Here is a 21806-nt window from a genome sequence, read left to right as displayed (position 1 = left end):
TATGAGAGGCACCCTCCTTATTCCTGAAGAAGCATCCTTCTCTCTAACAGGGAGGAATGCGGAGAAGAATCTGGACAGGTCTTGCTAAGTTTCCCCCAGTTTCCTACCCTTACCTCATACTCTGTCTTATCCTATCTTTCCATGACTGTCCCCTTTTCATCAAATCCAGTGTAAAAACACTCAGGTTTAACCATTTCTTTGGGTCTTCGTTTCCTTAAGAAGGCTCCCAATGTCACGTAAAACTAATATTAAATAAATTTTTTATGCTTTTCTCCTGTTAATCGGTCATAGTCCATTTAATTTTCAGACCTACCGGGGACCCTTTTCTCGCCCCTACAGGAGTGTCTTGATTAAACGAGTCAAATGCTGGTATTTCAAATTGTCATTTTGTTTGGCACCTGGGACATTTTGAATACCCTTGGGGCTATGATCCTAGTAAGATTCTGGATGGAGGAGAAGAAGTACCTCTTTATTTTGTATAATGGGAGAGGGGTGATCACGTATGGGCAGATGGGAAAGGAGTCCTTGCGCGCACACTGAGACAGCCTGCTATAGACACTTCCTTGATCTCCCAGAGGGTCTTTGTCAGCTTGGGTCCTTTGAGAAGCAGACTCCAGGATAGAATGAAACATGCAAGAGATTTACTGGGGACACAGCTATGAAAGACAAAGGGGAAAGGACACAGGAGTAGGCGGGGACAGCCTTCAGAGCAGGACTCTGGTCTGACACCTGTGAAAGGAGCAAAGGAAGGAAGGGATCTTGGGCTGAAGAGTTGCATCCAGGCTCACAGGGCGCCCCACAGCAGAGGAGGAGTCCTGTGTCGGGCCGAACGGCGGGCACTCCCACCAAGCACGGTCATTGGCTGGGTTGGTGGGAGGGAGGGGGCCCAGCATGAAGACGGGGCATATCAGAAGATGCAGGTTCCCTTGAAGGGAGATCAGAGCAGTACACACACGTGTAGCTGCCACAGTATCCCCTTTGGGTACATCTCTTTCCTCGCATTGCTTCCATCTCCCCTCTCCTCACACTGTGTGGATCCTTTAATATCTCTTCTCCTTCAAGTCCCAGGAGCCCTCTCCTGGGCTATCCCACCCTTACCCCACTCCATCTCCCACTTGTGCTTGGAAATCTTCAGGCTCCTTCCTGGTGTGGAAGGCACAGCTGCTGTGTGGAGGGAGAGAGGGAAGCCTTGAGCCTGAGGGTGGAGAATTGGAGAAAGGAAAATGGGATGGTCTTCATGCAAAGTGGCAGTTCACTTTTCTCGTTCTGATTTTCCTTTGTCAGCCGTGGATACATAAAAATGAATGGGTCCTCTGGCAACATGAGGGTTAATCTCTGCCACTTGCCTTCCCCAGTCCTGTAAGAGCTGTGTCCTTCCTACAGGTAGAACTTTGGGACAACACATTTGTAATAGGCTGTCTGAGTTCCATTACAAAACTCTGTTCTGGCCGTTTAACTTTGGGAAGTACCTTGCCCACTGCCGTGTGTTTTTCTCTTGCACAGAGCGGGTGGAGAGGGAGGGCTGTCTAGAACCTCACAGCTCCTGGAAATCTTTACCTCTCATTCAGAAGTCTGGACTTTGCTTCCCTAAAACATTGTTTGTGTCTTTTCACACTTTCCCCATCCTAATCCCAAACAGATTTAATACAAAAGAAATTCTATGCCAAATTTAAATATCATATTATTTATGTCTTCTAAGAGACTAGGAATAAGTTTTATTAATCTGTGTATCTGGTTTTAAAAACTTAAACTAGAGCTCAACTTGTGCAAAAGAGAAGAAGCAAAGGTCCAACACCAACCCACAGTAGATATGTTACCTTGTGATAATGTTGTTCAATTTTTTTTTCTACGAAAATATGGACTAACAATCCTTTTCAACTAATCATCACAAAATCCCTTTGACTGTAAAATTAAGTTTATGGCATGAATTGCTAAAAACTTAAAAATGAGGCATCTAGAGCCCAGAATGGTTATCTGACTTACCCAAGGTCACACAGTAAGCAACGGTAACATTAGAACTACTACCCTTTGGGCTTCCAGATCAGACCTCCGTGCCGAAGAGGAATCCCAAGTCTCAATTCTGGAACAGGAAGAAGGAAGCAGGGTTTGGAACAGGTTGTGCCCTCCATAGCTCAAGATGAAATTCTGTTCCCAGAAGAGGCTCAGATTTCTTCAATATCAAGATTTGATTACAAGTCTCTGACTAATGAAAGTTTATTGTCTACAATAATATCAGACTCGTGTCCAAGGGTTTAATCTCTCTAATCATATGTTCTATACATTATTGAAAAGAGAGATGTCCAGAGAGCATATTTAAAGGCTCAAATATTCCAAGTAGCAAAAAGCATAGGTAAAGGAAAGCTTTAAAAACTCCTCCTGGAGGTGGAAATTGCTGTCAGGTGCCAGAGGAGAGAAAGAGAATGGGTTGGCACAGGGCGCTGACACATTAGACCTCTGGAGAGGTCCCTTAGTCTTCTGAGCTATCTTAGGGGCTCGTAAGCCGGACCGCATATTGCAATCACCTGGGAAGCTTCTCAAAATCGTAACGTCCAAGCCATCCCCGGAATCAGTTACATCATAACCTCCTGCAGATGGAAGCCCAGCCCTGGGAGTTTTTAAAGCTCTCCAGTGATTCCAGTGTGCGGCCAAGGTTGAGCACCACTGTACCAGTGCTGAGCACGTAACCACTTCATAAATATGCATTGAATGAATAGATGGGTGAAAAGTATCAGCAACAGAACCGAAGAAAAGGAAAAGCACATTAAGAAGCTAAACACGCTCTTTACGTAGGTGGAAGACCCTGAGATCCTCACTCAGAAGATATACACTCTTAATTTAGAAACAGTTCCACTAAGCTTAGATGTCAGGATTTTCAGCCCACAGCGAGGCTGGGAAGGGAAGATTATGCTTCAGAAACAGGTTCACCGACAGCAGCAAGAAGAAAAAATATGACAGTTTGAAAGTAAACTACAAAGAGGGAGACAGAAATCCAAGGAGACTTGTCTGGGGCCATTTAATACCAGGGCAAACTGACCTGCCCAGCCCAGTTTCCCTGAAGGCATCATTGTATTAGAACAGCACAGTAATTGATGTTCATGATGCCAGCTGAGTCACCCTACAAAGGTGAAGTTCTGTTCCGTCTACATAGTTTCAGGGGCCAGAGGGATACAGGACAAAGTGCTGGGCTTACGTCATCCCTGGGTAAAATAGGCTGCCCTGACTAGAACCGCGATCTGTTTTTGGAAACCTTGATGAGTTTAGTAGCTGGGCAAAGCATCACTTTAAAGTTAGAAGGAGTTGCTACTTCCAAAGAGGTGGATATTAAATGTCTTAGTGGGGCAGGCTGTCCCTTTGTCAGAAACAGCCCCTTGCCGAGGGTAAAGGTGCAGAGACTTCTTTGGGGAGAATTTCTGGACTTGGCTTAGTGGTCCAAATACAGATTTCTCAGGCTGAGAAAGTTCAGCTTTTTCTTGGTTTTACACACCGTCTTTTTAAAGCAGAGATTTGTTATTTTCTTCCAGGAGATTTTCTTTTTCTCAGCAGGCAGTTAGATAGCTCTGTGTCTGTAAGATATTGCCTGTTCTTGGGAGTTGTGTCGGTTCTTGAACAAGTAGGAGATCTAGATGAGTCTCCGTGGGAAGAGAAGGACTCTGCAGACTTGAGAGGAAGTGGATGCAGGGTCATTGGAATTGGAATACCCAAGAACGTTGGGATGTTGGGTTACCGCTTTCCAGGGTAATTTCACTTGTCCCGCTCAAGGCCATGCAAGCTCTTCCGGAGGAGAAGGGACTTCTGAGACGAGTGGGCATTCCTACTGTCAATTCTACGAGTCCACACTAGGTCAGGAAGTGAGAACCTGAAAGGTGAACTTCAGACGGAGGGAAGGGGGAAAGTCCCTTTTTTCTCTGCACTTTCATGTCAGTTTTTCTAGACCTCCACATATAGCAATGCGGGAGCTGGCACTAACATTTGGAGGTAGGTTGAGAATCAAGCATGGTTATGAACTCTGAGGATGCGTCCAGGCTAGAAGCTCAGCACGTAACCACATCTGCTACTTGAAGATATCAGTTGTTCTTTGAGTTGTATATTCTTTTTTCTGGGCCCTGAGCAACCCTTCACTAAAGTCTGGTTGAGAGTGACCACCTGGCCCCTGCAATGCTTTGGGGGAGAATAGGGAAGGCAGATCCCATGTTGGAATGATGCCCCAAAGGTGGCCAGAGAGGTGCTATGCAGCACAAAGACAGGCAAAGCAGAAGCCGGGGGGAACCCACACTGGGGCAAGTGGAAAGCAGTACCGGGATGCTCATAGAACTCTCCGGAGGACACACTGAAGGGTGCTAACTCCTGATAATTAGCAAGACAGGATTGGAGCCAGTACAATTTGAGTATTTGGCAGAACGATGTCTAATTATAAACTGCTCGGTTTAAACATTTGGGAGACACTTGGAATCAGAAAACCTGTGTGCAAAAATATATACACCACTTACTAGCTGTGTGATATCAGGCAATCCACCTAAAGCCACCCAGTCTCGGTTTCCTTACATGACAAGAGGTGTACCTAACATTTACCCTCCAGACTTCTTAAGGTTGTATCAAGGATCAAGAGGTCAAGCTCAAAGACATCTTGCCAATGGTAAAATACTATGCAGACTTAAAGTGTTTTTCATTTCTGAAAATTTTCCAACTAAAATGAGGAAGTATTAATTTTTTTTTTCTTTTACTGATAATCTGTGTCTCTACCAAGCACTCCAAGGGGATTCTATCCAACAGGTGTGGAAAACGCAGGTGGCATCTGTCCCTGGTTATGATTACCACTGTCCCACACACATACACACCCCCAGGACCATCCCTAGGAGGCAGCACAGGGAGGGACAGGGAGGTGGGGTAGAACGGTGTCCTCACTCCTGATTTACAGGAAAAATGGAAGCTGCCTCTAAAGCAAATAAATACAACGGCAGGAAAGCAGCTCAGCAGGTACCCAAGATAACCAAGCAGAGAAAAATATACATTTTAAGTCACAAAATGCCAAGTTAAAGAATAGTAACATTCTGAGTAAAAATTCATGAGACTAAATTAGACAATTGATTCATCAACTAGTTCTTATTCAATTAACTTTAGTTAGCTAGTATTTGATACATAGCCCTTTTAGGCAGGGCACTGTGAGAGTTACAATGTTAAATAGATGTCCAACTTGCCTTTAAGGAGCTGCAGTCTTGAGAAGAACATGCCGCTTGTGCAAAAGCAGTGCTAAGCCAAGCTTGAGCAGTGAGGTCCCACATCTGTGCTGTCCAGTTTGATAGCCGACCACGAGCCCTGTGTGCCTATTGGGCACTTGAGATGCAGTCCAAATTGAGAGATGCCCTATGTGTAAAATACACATCAGATTTCAAAAGCTTGATTAAAAAAAAAAGGGTGTAAAATACCTCATTAGTAAATTTCATGCCGATTACCTATTGGAATGATATATGGGGTATATACTTGCTTTTGAAAACAGATGAAAATCTGTTATCTGATGAATTTATTTATGTGGGAGCCCTCACACTTTAATGATGTTTAATGAGATGTCTTGGGGCCCCTGTTAAATTCTATGCCGTTGAGTTAACACCATTCTCAAGAGCCTCCCTCCTTCTTAGTATATATCTCTTCCTCTTACACTTTGCCTCAGTCCTTAAAATGTAGTTAGAAGGCAGAAATTCTATTTTCACCTAAATCCAGTGTCAGTCGGATTCCAGTCGAGATCCCAGCTTGGTCTTTCTCCCAGCAGTTTCCCATACTCAGAAAGCGACACAAATCACATCCCTGATAGCAGCAGATTTCTAATGTTTTCAATGCCCTGGGCTAGGGGCATTTTTGCCAGTTTCCTTGCTCAGTGAGAAGAAGAACTTCTCCTTAGCTACCTGATATGGAGAGTTGACTAATTAGATGAAAAACAGCCTGTTTAGAATATTCTAAGCTTCCTGATGACATATACCATGCTTATACCTTTACCATGCTTATTTTAGAGCCCGAAACAGGGTAGGTTCTCAATAAGCAGTTGCCTTGGATGAATTATAAACGCTGCTATTCTTTAGGATAACTGGCCCAAGTCCAGTCACATGAAAGAAGCATTGAGGCTATAATGTTTTCACTTTTAAATGGCTGGTGATGAAAACAGCCCTTTGGAGATTTTTATCTTATTCTGCTTTTAAAAGCTGCACCAAACCTGAGCTTCGCATAGACAGGGCAGAACACACCCCCGTACTGATGAAGCCCCTGTACACGTGTGATCGCTCTCCCTTCCTCCTGGACACACCTGCTCTCCTTGCAGTCCACGAGCCACCCACTTCCTTTCCCCTGCGAGGCCCGAGGCTGCTGCGAGGTCTCTGAATTTTTCCCTTTTGAAGCACCGAACCACACAAAGGAGGGCTCTGGCAGCTGCAGGCCTGCGCACCTCAGCAATTCTAGAAAATGCTTTGTAATTACTAACCAGAAAGCATAGAGTCCGAGAGGGTTAAGAGGACTAAATCTTCAGATGCAAAATCCATTTCCATTTAGCATTTTATATGCAGTCCTTCCAGTGGGAAAGGGGGAATGAGAGAAGCTTTGAAGGACCAACCAGATGAATTTCACACAAGAATTTTTAAAAATTGGATGACAAGACTTTGAGCACTGTTTTGTGTGAACTGATTGGTCATTTGCACATCTTTTGTAAAGTGTTGAAGTCTTTTGCCATTTTTAATTGTGTCATTTGTCTTTTTATTTTTGTTTTGTAAGCATTCTTTCCATTGTCTAGATACCAGTCCTTTGTCAGATATATGTGTTATGTTTTTTTCCAGTCTGTGATTTTTCTATTCATTTTCTTGTTTATTTTAATTAAATTTAATTTAAAATTTTGATGACACCCAACCTACTTTTTGAATGGTTAGTGCTTTTTGTATTCTGTCTAAGGACTCTTTACCCATCCCAAGGTCACGAAGTTATCATGCCTTATTCTAGCATCTTTGTGGCTGTAGGTGTTATCTGTAGATCTGTGATCCATTTTGAATTAGCTTTTGTATATGGAGTAAGATAGGGATGGAGGTTCAAGTTTTTTTCCACCCATATATCCAGTTGTTTCAGCAATATTGTTAAAAAGACTTCCCTTTCTCCTTTGACTTCAAGACAACAGTTGGAAACAATCCAAATGTCCCAGAGGTAAATGGATAAATGAGTTGTAGTATATTCCTCCAGTGGGAGGATTCAGCGATTTTTTTTAAAAAACACAAACTATGAATACATGCAACAACCCGAATGAATTATTCAGAAACATTATGTTGAATGAAAGAAGCTAAACACAAAACAGTTCTTACTGTATGATTCCACGTGTATGACATTCTAGAACAGATAAAACTAATTCTATAGTGACAGAAAGCAGACCAGCGGCTGCCTGGCTGGGGATAGGGAGGGAAACTTTCTGGTGTGGTGGATATGTTCTATATCTTGTGTTGGGTGTTGGTTCCATGTGTATATACAATTGTCAAAATTCATCCATCTGAACATTGGAGGGCTGTGCATTTCATTGTATGTTAATTAGACCTCAATTTAAAATATGTTAAAGAAAAAAAAAAAAAAGAATTACAATGTGAACCTCCCTGTTCTATGCCCAGGGAATAGAAAAGTTCCTCCCTCTCTGCAGAGGGCTTGCTGCTGAGGTCTGGGAAAGAGAGAGGATTCTGCGCAGAGTACTCTGCCACTCCCTTTTCCTGACACCAGGATTCTTCAAAACATTAGCTTGCATTCAAAACCAGCTGAGTAAATAATGGGACTTGGGTGAGCTGATTTTTCCCCTCTGTGTTTGGAAATTTGAGCCTGTTGTATCTTTCTCAAGCACATTTCATTTAGAAGATAATTTACATTTGCAAGAAATCATGGCTACAGCCCATCTGCTCAACGATTATGTAAGATCCAACACTCCTTAGAAGATGACTGCACTGATCTTAGTGAGCAGAAGAGCTTGAGTGCTTGGGATTCAAGGTTTCCTGAAATAATTCCCAGCTCCATCCAGCTACGGTAGCTTATCATTTGTGACGTTTCCTTTGGAACATCATAGCTCATATCCATTTTAGGACAAGTGAATCACTGGGGGAGGGGAGACCTTCAATTCCAAATCGCTACACCGGATTTTCTACTGTAGTTTAACAAGATTGTGTTGGCAGCTGGGGAGGGGTGGGAGCTGGTCGGAGAGTTGTTTGGTGTTTGGTTAGGTATACCTGATGGTTTTATCACGGAAGATGATCTGAAACAATGAAACAGCTGGAGCCAGTAACTTGATACATATTCATGTTTTCATGTCAATGGGTTAGGAATGGAATTAACATAATTTCTGTGCTTTGGTTTTCCCTCAGAAGTTGAGACTCCTGGTTTATTTACAGTCTGCAGTACGCACAGCCAGGCAGTTAAGTTGTTGCGCAGATGGTGGGAAGGGAAGACCACGTGCTCTGGATCAGTGTGTGAATGTTAACAGTACAGGGTATGGGTACAGCTCTCCAAAGAGGCCAGAGCCCACAGGAGATGGCACATGACAACAAAGGCTCCTTTTGTCTCCCAGAGTTCTTAACCCTTCTGTTTACTTAGTCCCTTTGTTCCAGTTTCATCTGCCAGCGCTTTGCAGGGAAGGGGGATGGGGAGACGCAGTGAGACGCCAGGACCAGGGTTTTCCAGGCAGAGCCCCGTAGGAGGCGGTAGCCAGGGCAGGGGCTGCAGCCACCAGACTTGGGGCATTCGTGGGAAGCAGGGGCTGTGAGCCAATGGGAAGGGGGGGTCTGGGTACTGGAGCCAAAGGACAGGCCAGAGGATGGTCCACGGGCCAGACAGACTCTGAAACGTGGTGGGGAGAAGGCACGGGAAGCATGCTTCTCTCAGAGCAGAAATGTGGCCAAGGAGACAGGAAGTGTCTCTGATACAGAGAGGAAGTCCTAGGCATTCAGGGAAGAGTAGAATTCAGTCCCAGCGCTAAGAGGCCCGTGGGTGGAAAGTGAGCGCCTGGCGGTAATGTAGGCCCAAGGAGGCGGCCATTGGGCACTCTTGTGTGTTTTCCCTTTTCTATCCTACGTTAAATTCATCTCCTGCTGAGGCCAAGTTCACTCCCACAGCTGGGGGGGTAAACACCCCAAGTACACAAGGGGAAAAGCTTCTATCCCTCAGCCTGGCTCTCTCTCTCAATTACGCATGTGTGTCTGTGTATGCTTCTGTGTGTGTGTGTCCTGGTGAAAAGTGAGTGGTATAAACTTACAAGAAGTCAGAAGTGTTACACCGATAGCTTTCTCTTCCCCGGGGTCTGAAAATTTAACTGACAAAGACAGATTAAGAGGAGAAGGGCATACAAATTTACTTAACAAAAGTTTTATATGACATGGGAACCTTCATAAGGAAATGAAGACCCGAAGAACTAGTTAAACCTGAGTGTTTTATGCTGGGTTTCATGAAGAGGGGACAGTCATGGAGGAATCTGACAGGACAAAGGATAGGAGGTAGGTGCAGTGAACTGGGGAAATTTAGCAACGTCTCTTCGGATTCTTCCTGGTGTCCCTTTGTCTCAGATAAGCATGTTCTTTTCCTCCGCAGGAGAGATTTATGACCTGCTTGAGGGGAAGGTCAGAAAGTCCTTCCTGCACCTGTCATTCCTCAAATTCCTTCAGCTCGTGATATTCATCATGCCAAGGGGCCACATTCTGGGGTAGTGTGTCCTGAACCCCATCACCTCCCATGTGGAAATGTGAAGCGAAGGGGAAAGTGGTTTTGGCCCCATACATAGCAGAGTGTTCATGTATGTGTTTGAATGAATGAAGGCATTAATTTAGAAGCATTTCATAGTAGGTGTTTATCCTTCTCCTGGCCATCTTTATAGCTACCTGCTTATAATATCCCTCATCCTCTATTTCTTGGGATAGAATCTGTCCTCTCCTCCCTCTGAGCCATCATGAAATGCACGTGCTTTAACTTCTTTCACAGAATTTTGTGTCGACTTTTACTTGTTTTAATGAAGTTAACTGAATTAGAAACTGTAGCATCTTGAGAACAGGAGGGGTCTTCCCATCAGTTGAAGATGCAAGAATGGGGGCTTGATCTGAGTCTAAAACAGCAGACTGTGCAAAAGCCTTCTCACTGAGCACAACCATCTTCAGAAATGGCCTCAGCATCACGCTGGGTGGCCTTTCCTTTCTCCTGGCCTCCAAGCTCTGTTAGGGGTGCCTGGGCCTAACCATTCCCCAGGTACCTGCTTCGGGCAGTGACCAAGCACATTCAAGCCTGCAGCTGCTCTCTTCTCAAAGTGTCTTAGTATCACTGATGCACTCCTACGTCAGCTCCATTTACAGCTACCTCTGCTGGGTGTTGGCCAGAGCACTGCGTGCTTTACAAATATGACCCCCTTTAGTACTCAGGCTGTCCCTAGAACGTAAACATTAACCCCATGGTCAGACACAGAGCTGAGACTCAGAAAGTAAGAAACTTACTGGAGATCAGAGTTGAAATTCATATTCAAGACCGCCCTAGTCTCAAGCCTGCTCTTTTTCCACTATACTATTCAGATTTCTCTATCATAAAAGCTTTTTAGTTCTCAGTAGTTTCCTATTACAATTAAATACCCTGGAACAGTATGACAACCTAAGAGCTAATGTCCTGGTTATGCCGACTGAAATACAGCTTGGCAGCAAATGGAGATTTAGTACAGCCAATTCTCAGGGAATGGCTGAGGGGCAAGGATGTCACAACTGAGAGAGAGGACAGAAACTGTGATTAAGATTGTTTTGTTCTCGTCTGCAGAAGTTCAGGAAACATCACAAAATAAATGTGCCATTCTTTTCTGGCGGTTTAGCAGTTGACTCATCTTTTTGTCTTTGGGGTTCCTCACTTATGAGTCTGGTGGTCTAACGTCCATTCATAGAAGAAAATGACACTCACTCTTCCAGCCTGCCTTGCAGGTGGGCATCAGCGCATGCCCTAGAACCTTCTGATCAGGCATTCTACCCAAGATTTTGAATCGGGAACACTCGTGGCAGCAAGTTTGACTTCCTGGGCCAAGGGTGGCAGTGTGCTCAAGGCACTGCTGCATGAGGTCCCTGGCACACGGTGACCAAGACAAGGTGGCCTCAGTACACCAATTCTGCAGCAGGTTCTAAGGCACTGTTCCTAGCTATTTCACCCTAAGCATGGTTCTTCGGCCCCTCCGAGAATTCTGTGAATCACACAATTTCTTTCTCTTTTTTAAAAATAATAGCTATGCTGAGATATACTTCATACACCATAAAATTAATTCTTTTCAGGTGCACAGTTTGTGGTTTTTAGCATATTCTCAGAATTATGTAACCATCGAAACTATCTTATTATAGAAGATTTTAATCATCTCTCCCTCAAAACCCACATGCATTAGCAGTTCATCCCCATCCCCTTGTCAACCACCGATCTACTTTCTATATCTATGGATTTACTTATTCTGGATATTTCATATAAATGGAATCATACAATACGTGGTCCTTTGTGACTGTCTTATTTCAGTTAGCATGATATTTTCACCTTGAAAATACATCATTTCCTTTTATGACCAAATAATATTCCATTGTATGGCTATATATCATAATTTGTTTATTCCTTCATCCATTGATGGACATTTAGGTTGTTTTCACTTTGGGGCTACTATGAACATTCATGGACATTTGACAAAATTCAACCTCCATTTATGATAAAAACTCTCAACAAAGTGGATATAGAGGGAACATACCTCAACATAATAAAGGCCATATATGACAAGCCCATAGCTAACCTCATACTCAACAGTGAAAAGCTGAAAGCATTTCCTCTAAGATCAGGAACAAGATGAGGATGCCTACTCTCACAACTTTTATTCAACATATTATTGGATGCCCTAGCCATGGCAATCAGACAAAGACAAGAAATAAAAGTCATCCAAACTGGAAAGGAAGAAGTAAAACTGTCACTGTTCCCAGATGATATGATACTATACCCAGAAAATCCTAAAGGAGCCACCAAAAAACTGCTAGAACTCATCAATGAATTTGGTAAAGTTGCAGGGTACAAAATTAATATACAGAAATCTGTTTCTATACACTAACAATGAATTATCAGAAAGAGATATTAAGAAAATAATCCCATTTATCATTGCATCAAAAAGAATAGGGCTTCCCTGGTGGCACAGTGGTTGAGAGTCCGCCTGCCGATGCAGGGGACACGGGTTCGTGCCCCGGTTCGGGAAGATCCCACATGCCGCGGAGCGGCTGGGCCCGTGAGCCATGGCCGCTGAGCCTGCGCGTCCGGAGCCTGTGCTCTACAACGGGAGAGGCCACAACAGTGAGAGGCCCGTGTATCGCAAAAAAAAAAAAAAAAAAGAATAAAGTACTTGGGAATAGATCTAACTAAGGCGGTAAAAGACTTGCACTTGGAAAACTAATGAAAAGACTTGCACTTGGAAAACTAAGACACTAATGAAACAAATTGAAGACGACACAACAGATGGAAAGGTATACTGTGCTGATGGATTGAAAGAATTAACATTGTTAAAATGATCACACTACCCAAGGCAATCTACAGATTCAATACAATCCCTATCAAAATACCTATGGCATTTTTTCACAGGACTAGAACAAATAATTCTAAAATTTGTGTAGAAACACAAAAGACTCCAATAGCCAAAATAATCTTAAGAAAGAACAAGCTGGAGGTATCACACGCCCTGATTTCAGACTATATTACAAAGTTACAGTCATGACCGGCACAAAAATGGACACATAAATCAATGGAACAGTATAGAAAGTCCAGAAATGAACCACAATTTTATGGGCAATTCACCTATGACAAAGGAGGCAAGAATATACAATGGGGAATTGACAGGCTCTTCCTTCTCAAATACTGAGAAAACCAGACAACTATATGCAAAAACATCAAGCTGAACTACTTTCTCATACCATACACAAAAGTAAACTCAAAATGGATTAAAGACTTAGATATAAGGCCTGAAACCATAAAACTTCTAGAAGAAAACATAGGCATTATTCTTTGACATTGATCTTAGCAATATTTGTTTGGATATGTCTCCTCAAGCAAGAGAAACAAAAGCAAAAATAAATGGGACTACATCAAACTGAAAAGCTTTGGGACGGCAAAGGAAGCTATCAACAAAATGAAAAGGTTGCCTGCTGAATGGAAGAAGATATTTGCAAATGGCGTATCTGACAAGGGGTTAATATCCAAAATATACAAAGAACTCATACAACTTAACACCAAAAAAGCAAACAACCTGATTAGAAAACGGGCAGAGGATCTGAACAGACATTTTTCTAAAGACATACAGATGGTCAACAGGCACATGAAAAGATGTTCAACATCACTAATCATCAGAGAAATGCAAATCAAAACCACAATGAGACATCACTTCGCACCTGTCAGAATAGCTATTATCAAAAGACAAAAAAAAAAACAAGTGTTGGGGAGGATGTGGAGAAAAGGGAATGCTTGTGCACTATTGGTGGGAATGCAGAGTGGTACAGGCACTATGGAAAACAGTATGGAGAGCCCTCAAAAAATGAAAAATAGTACTACCGTACAATCCAGCAATTCCACTCCTGGGTATCTATCTGAAGAAAACTAATACACTAAATTGAAAAGATATATGCCTGCCTATGTTCACTGCAGCATTATTTACAATAGCCAAGATATAGAAGCAACCTGAGTGCCCATCAATAGATGAATGGATAAAGAAGTGCCATACACACACACACACACACACACACACACACACATATACACACACACTGGAATATTTTGAGTCATAAAAAAGAATGAAATCTTGCCATTTGCAACAACATGGATGGATATAAAGGAAATTATGCTAAGTGAAATAAGTCAGACAGAGAAAGGACAAATACTGTATGATTTCACTTATATGTGAAATCTAAAAACAAATGAATAAACATAAGAAAAGAGAAAGTCATAGATACAGAGAATAAACAGGTAGTTGCCAGAGGGCAGGAGGTGGGGGGAAGAGAGAAATAGGTGCGGGAGATGAAGAAGTACAAACTTCCAACTGCAAAATAATAAATGAGTCACGGGTATGAAATGTCCAGTATAGGAAATATAGTCCATAATTATGTAATATCGGGCTTCCCTGGTGGCGCAGTGGTTGGGAGTCCGCCTGCCGATGCAGGGGACGTGGGTTCGTGCCCCGATCCGGGAGGACCCTGCATGCCGCGGAGCGGCTGGCCCATGAGCCATGGCCACTGGCCTGCGCATCCGGAGCCTGTGCTCCGCAACGGGAGAGGCCACAGCGGTGAGAGGCCCGCGTACCACACACACACACACACACACACACACACACAAATTACGTAATATCTTTGTATGGTGACAGATGATAACTAGGCTTATCAGGGTGATTTTATATTTTGGCCGCACTACGTGGCTTACAATTCTTAGTTCCCCAACCAGGGATTGAACCCAGGCCCTTAGCAGTGAATGTGCAGAGTCCTAACCATTGGACCACCAGGGAATTCCCAACTTATCATGGTGATCATTTTTTAAATTTTTTTGCGGTACGCGGGCCTCTCACTGTCGTGGCCTCTCCCGTTGCGGAGCACAGGCTCCGGACGTGCAGGCTCAGTGGCCATGGCCCACGGGCCCAGCCGCTCCGCGGCATGTGGTATCTTCCCGGACCGGGGCACGAAGTGTCCACTTCATCAGCAGGCGGACTCTCAACCACTGCGCCAACAGGGAAGCCCTATGGTGATCATTTTGAAATGTAAAAAAAAGGGGGTGAAACTGATTGGTGTCCAGCTGCAAGAAAGTATGTGAATCAAGAAAGAAAAACTATATACAAGAAAAAGTCCAGGAATGGATTAATGATAGAGTCTGAAATACTAGAGACAGTTAAGGAAAAAGCTACAGAAAAGAAAAGAGCGAAGTTTCTTGACCTTATTACCTGACCAGGTAAGAAGCAACTTGATAGAAGGTTTTCTGGAGCTTCAGTTGGACCTTAATTCCAACTAGAGAGACAGCCTGCGTAACCAACAAAGAAGAACTTGTTTTTGTGCAAGAAAGTTGAGGCAGAGTCCAGGCCTGGCCTGGAAGGAGAATTCCAGATGGGACGGAACAGGAACAACCCAGAAATGATCATGCCAATATGGAACACTTGTTTCTCACCCAGGTCCATGAACGTGAACCGTGAGCCCATGACTTGCCACCCTCCTTCAGTGGCAACGCCTCCAGAGACTAATCACCAGATCAGCTGCAACAGAATCACTTTGAGACCGGCTGGGACCTAGGACCTGGGAGCCTTTACTGGAGTGCTTGCACCTGGGCCAACATCTTCTCCAGCAAAATACAAAGAAACTAAAAGGGACTAAAAATAACTGCAGGCATGAGCAGCTGGGGCAAATTACAAACAATAAGATACAAAGAGGCCAAAAACCAGCTGCCACTTCTGGGGTGCCTGGAGCAAAAGCAGGGAACTGAGTAGATCCCTGTACACAACAACACAGGAGCCACCTCTAGCCCAACCCACTGATTCCCCCACTCACCCCATTCAAGGAACCAGCTCCATCTCCTACCAGAGCAAGCAAGGGCACCTGTTACTTGTTCTCACTCCCTCCTGCTGCAGTGTGAGTCCCAATAAAGCCTCGCCTGAATTCCTCCTCTGGTCTCTTATCAGTTTCTATTGACTAGAGTCCAAAGACCAGAGCTGGTAACAAAAGAAAGGTCCCGGAACCTGCATTTCAATAAGAAGAAATAACTCTCAAGTGCTGAAGTTCTCAGGCAGGAGACTGGCCTATTTGAGTAGGCTCAGGAACACTGTATTTTCAAAGATTTTTCACAAATTTTTTTGAGTCGCCTACGAGTGGAAATGAAATAATCATAACCATCATCATGAGAAGAGACCCCAGAATTATGGAAGACCTGAAAGGGAAGATAGGTTTCTTCTCAATAACCAGCTGTGATGGATTGGTAGTGGCTGCCTGGGTCTTGCTGTTGAGATAAATTATGAGGTCTTGCCTGGGCTTGGACAGGAAGAGATCAATGATTGATCAGTAATGTCTGCCACTGCCACAGGTGGGGCGTGGTGGTGGTGAATGTGTGCCTCCTACTCGCCATTTTCTCTTAGAAAGATCTAGCTACACTTTCTCATTTTATGATGAGGTATGGTGTATGTATGAAAGACTGGATGGAAACATATAAGTACACTTTAAAGAACAAAAATAAAACATATCATTTGAAACATTTCTCTAGATAGCAGCTTCCAAAATCTCCCCGGGCAACACGTGGCATTGTCTCACAACTTTTTAAATGTCTAATTTAAATAAATCCCTTTTGGCACAATTTAAGTCCAGTCCCTTTCATTCTACCCTCAGAGAAAAACAGAACAGCTGCTTCTGCTCTCTTATTCAGTATGCCTATTTTTAAGAATTTGGTTCTCCAGAAAAAAAAATTAATGAGACTCCTATTTTAATGAGTTCCTTGTTTGGTGGATTGACATTTTTCCTCCCTTGAGCTCAAAATTCTTGGTTACAAAGACAAATTAGAATAGAACATTGAGACTAGAAGGAATTTAGATATCATCCAACTCTTACTTTCACAGATGCGCATGAGGTCCAGGGCCACGGGGGACCTGGCTTACCCACACAGCAGAATCAGAGCTAAGACCCAACTGTCTGACCTCTTAGTTCAGAGGTACTTCTATCAGACCAGGGTATGTCAACAATCATTGTGTTCTGAAGTGAGAATAAATCAGGACCAAATGTGTTGGGGTGCATTTTCAACACACATCACTAGTTTTCCTATCTCAAGGTGTTGGGTCTTTTGCCAGAGGGCTTCAGACCACGCCTGGGGCAGACCAGAAGAACTGGCAGATCCATTCCTCAGGAGCGACACTTAACCAGTGAGGAATGGGAATAGGCAGAAAAACACCCCTGATTCCTCACCTCTTCCTTGAAGGGACAATTCTGAGGTATTTGTGACCTGGTGTCTCAGAGGCTCCCTAGCAGGTTTGAGCCCTAGTTGCCCACATCAGTGACCCTCTCATGAACGTACCCTTTATTCGCCATCCTCCTACCCTGTCTCACTGCCCTACTCCCTCATGGTGCTTCTGAGATCATCTCGCAAATAAACAATTTGCACCCAAATCCTTATTTCAGGGTCTTCTTTTGGGGGGAATCAAATTAAGACTATGCTCTACAAGAAACGAGCTTTACAAGATGCTCGGCAGGAGCTGTGAATTTAGGAAATTGGCTATGAGTGAGTTTCCCATGATGAGTGATCTTCAAGACCAGCTTTGTAATTTATGGGGCTCAGTGCAAAATAAAAATGTGGGGTCCTTTGTTGAACTACTTCTGAGAATTTCAAGATAATAACAGCAGAGCATTAATCCAAGGGCAGAGTCTTCTGACAGGAGGTCTGTGTGACTGTTCAGGTTGTATACACCCAAGAAGGTGGCCCTGGCAAAGAAGCTGGCCCTATCTTTCTTTCTTTCTTCCTTCCTTCCTTTCTTTCTTTCTTTCCTTTCTTTATTTATAATTTAATTAATTAATTTATTTTTGGCCATACCATGTGGCTTGTGGAATCTTAGATCCCTGACCAGGGATTGAACCCAGGCCCTAAGCAGTGAGAGCATGAAGTCCTAACCACTGGACCGCCAAGGAATTCCCCTGGCAGGCTTTCTATGTAAGAATTCCTACTGACAATGCTGGCACACTTGTTGAGCCCTTAATGTGTGCCAGGCAGTATGCTAAGCCCTTTAGATTGCATTATGCCATGTGTTCCTATTACAGCCCCATGGAATAGATATCATTTATTGGACAATCTCTTCTCCTGGAGGAGGAACATATGATGAGATGCTGAGTGGGACTTTTCCTATGGTCCTGAAATCATGACTAAGGTCGAAAGCGAGAAAAAAAAAGGGCACCAAGGATACCCACTATGGTAAGCAGAATAATGGTCCCCCAGATGTGTCCACAGCCTAATCTCCAGAACCTGTGACTGTTTACCTAACACAGAAAAAGGACTTTGCAGATATAATTAAGGATAAAGACCTTGAGATGGGGAGATTTCCCTTGATTTTCCAGCTTGGCCCAACTTAATCACATGAGTCTTTAAGGGAACCTTTTCTCGTTGAGGTCCATCAGGGAGATGTAACTATGAAGAATCATCAGAGAGATGCAGCATCGCTGGCTTTGACGGTAGAGGAAGTGGGAGTCCATGAGCCAAGGCATGTGGGTGGCCTCACGAAGCTGGAAAAAGCAAGGAAACAGATTATTTCCTAGAGCCTCCAGAAAAGAACTCAGCCCTGATCTATGAGAGAATGAATTTCTGTTATTTTAAGCCATTGAGCTGTGGTAATTTGTTACAGCAGCCATAGGAAACGAATACATCCACATGCTAAAGAAAGACATCAACATTCAGCCAGATACCTGCTCACGGAGCTCAGGGCCCCATCCCCAACCCCAGGACCCAGGTAAATGGGGAAGAGAGGCCATGAGCAGCATGCTGACGAGTGAGGGGCTTCTCCTTCCTCTTGCAAGGGAATGCTTTTCCTTCTCTAAACAAGTGAGGGAGAAACTTCCAGGAGGATCACCCCAGCTGCACTGAGCTCCCAGGATGCTCCCCGCTGCTCAGCCTGCGCCCCACATACAGACCCCACCCAGCTCTTCATAGTCTGGAAACTTTCTGCTCTTGGCCAGCAGCAGAGCCCTACTCTGAAAGTCGCACACGGATGAGAGGAGGAGAGATGTAACCAAGCAGGATCCTATGAGGCCTTCCCAAAATAGACGCCCTGCCGTGTCCTCTGCCTGCCTTTTGTCTGTAGAAAAACTTTAGTCAAAGAATAAATTTAATCAGAGAAGTGAGAAAATGCAGAAAGGAAAACAGTCAAGCAAGACCAAATAATACTTTAGCCATTAAACAAAGTCAAGGACCTTTAGTTCTTCCTCAAGGACCGTAGATAATATTCTCAGCCATGTCCTTTGAGCTGTTTGCAGATGCTGAAACCACCACCAGGTGGGAGAAGTTAACTGTATGCCGACCACAAGCACGTAGACCCCAGACCAATTGGAACCAGAAGGTTGATGATGCTGACTCCTGATTACCTCACCACCAACCAATCAGAAGAACGTCCACGAGCTGACCACGCCCTGCTCCTTAAACACTGTAAGACTCCTCGCTACCCACTCCAGGGCGGGACACACAGTTTTGAGGGCATTAGCCTTCTGTGGCCCCCTTTGCCTGACAAATCAATAAAGCTATTCCTTTCTACTTCACCCAAAACTGTCTCCGCGTTTCTATTTGGCACCTGTGAACAGAGGCCGAGTTTCAGCAACAGAGCTACCCTGAATAAAATGAATTAAAGCAGGAGGGAGAAAAGAGAGAGTGTCCTGGGACCATAAAGCAATACCATGTATCTTTAAGAAAATTTAACCAATAATCTGATTTTTTCCCTATAAATGATGTTTCCCCTCATTGTAAAACAAACTCATGTTCATTTGTGTTTTCCAAAATATTTATAGAGTATAACAAAGAAAATAAATCTAATACTACCCAGCAACAGTCACTGTAAATGCTATGCTGTTTCCTTCTAGTCTTTTATTTACCGTATGCCCTTACACATCTATTTTTATCAAAACTAAGATGATATACACACTTTTTCATTTAACAATAATTCTACATTAGTATTTTCCTGCATTATTAAAGATTTTTGGAAGACTTTTTTGAACAGCAGCTTACTTTTATCCAACACATGGATAGTAACTTAACAATTCCTTTATTCGTAGATGTGTAGATTTGTTTCTGCTTTTTCCAATTTATTAATAATATTGTGATGAGGATCCTTGCATTCCCACCACAGTATAAGGCAGTCCCCCACCTCATCTTTTTCTTTCTTTTTTTTTTGTGAGGGAGGGGTATCTGGATTTTTTTAACCTTTGTCATTAATCTATCAAAAGATCATATAAGCATATATGTGTGTTTAAAGGATGATAATGAAATTAATGCCCACACTTACCTCAGATTAAATCAATACAATAGAATGATAATGTTTATATCATTTAGAAAACCCCCTTTTGTGCCTCTCTGATTACATCCCACCCACCCCCCTTTAGAGAAAAACATTTTTGTGAATATTCCTTTAGTTCGCTTCATAATTTGACCGTATATGCATAACTGACTAAACTATATATCTTCTGGATGTACATAATTTTGTCCTCTTTGTGACTGGAGTTGTGTTTTTTGTTTATATTTTCTTTTAGAACTTGATTATTTTGGTCAGTGTTGCATTTCTGAGGTCCATTCACACAACACATGCTGCTGTATGGTGTTGTTCAATGCTGTTTCATGCAAGCCAGCAACATACCTTTTTTTTTTTTAATTTAATTTTTATTTTTTTGGCTGTGTTGGGTCTTTGTTGCATGCGCAGGCTTTCTCTATTTACGGCGAGCAGGGGCTACTCTTTGTTGTGGTGCCCAGGCTTCTTATTGTGGTGGCTTCTCTTGTTGCAGAGCACAGGCTCTAGGCACGTGGGCTTCAGTAGTTGTGGCGTGTAGGCTCTAGGGTGCCTGGGCTTCAGTAGTTGCAGCACGCGGGCTCAGTATTTGTGGCACCCGGGCTTAGTTGCTCCATGGCACGTGGGATCTTCCTGGACCAGGGCTCAAACCTGTGTCCCCTGTATTGGCAGGCGGACTCTGAACCACTGCACCACCAGGGAAGTCCCCTACCTTAGTTTTTTTACACTGGTATTAAACATTTAAAAAGTTGGAGTCAATTTTATGGTGACTTTTGAAAGACATGTCTAAGAGAAGAGTGTTGAGTAAGTTCCCAACTTGTTGGAACAAGAGTATGTAGTTCCACAAGGTGGTAGTTGGAAAAGGAAACCACCGAGACACGCACACACATGCAGGATCCTAGTTCCTGGGCCAGGGATCGAACCCATGCCCCCTGCAGTGGAAGTGCGGAGTCTTAACCATCAGGGAATCCCCTGACATGTGTACTTTTAAAATCCGTCATATTACTCTCCCACCACATGTGTAGTTAATACTGTAAGGTGATTGATAAAAGGAGAAAGCTGAGTGTTAACAGTGATTATTCTCATGTAGGACATGTGACTGGGTCGAATCCCTGCATAATACGATTTTCTCAGTGCAGTTTGAAAATGCTTTAGACTAAGTATAATGTCAGTGTTTGGAGACTTTTCTGCCTTAAGCTTGCTACTACACAATGGTATAACAGATTTTTTTTCTTTCTGTTGTAGAGGACTTTTTTGTTGTGCCTTCATTTTTTTTCCCACTTGTTTTTTTTAATGTATGGTTTTAGTGAAATTCAGCATTTACATACATTCTTTTATTTTTTGGCCCTGCCACAAGGCATGCAGGTTCTTAGTTCCCCAATCTAAGGGATCAAACCCGTGCCCTATGCAGTGGAAGCGTGGAGACCTAACCACTGGACTGCTGGGGAATTCCTCTCGGGCCCAGCTGCTCCACGGCATGTGGGATCTTCCCGGACTGGGGCACGAACCCATGTCCCCTGCATCTGCAGACAGACTCTCAACCACTGCGCCACCAGGGAAGCCCCTCTCATTTGTTGTTTTTTTTTTTAACATCTTTATTGGGGTATAGTTGCTTTACAATGGTGTGTTAGTTTCTGCTTTATAACAAACAATCAGTTGTACATATACATATGTTCCCATATCTCTTCCCTCTTGCTTCGCCCTCCCTCCCACCCTCCCTATCCCACCCCTCCTCTCATTTGTTTTTCACGTTGCCTCTGAACACCCTTCCTGGTTGGCAGTAATGTTACAATATGGG

The sequence above is a fragment of the Phocoena sinus genome, chromosome 14 (assembly GCF_008692025.1).
Source record: "Phocoena sinus isolate mPhoSin1 chromosome 14, mPhoSin1.pri, whole genome shotgun sequence".
Taxonomy (NCBI): domain Eukaryota; kingdom Metazoa; phylum Chordata; class Mammalia; order Artiodactyla; family Phocoenidae; genus Phocoena; species Phocoena sinus.
Note: the sequence above shows the minus strand (reverse complement) of the source record.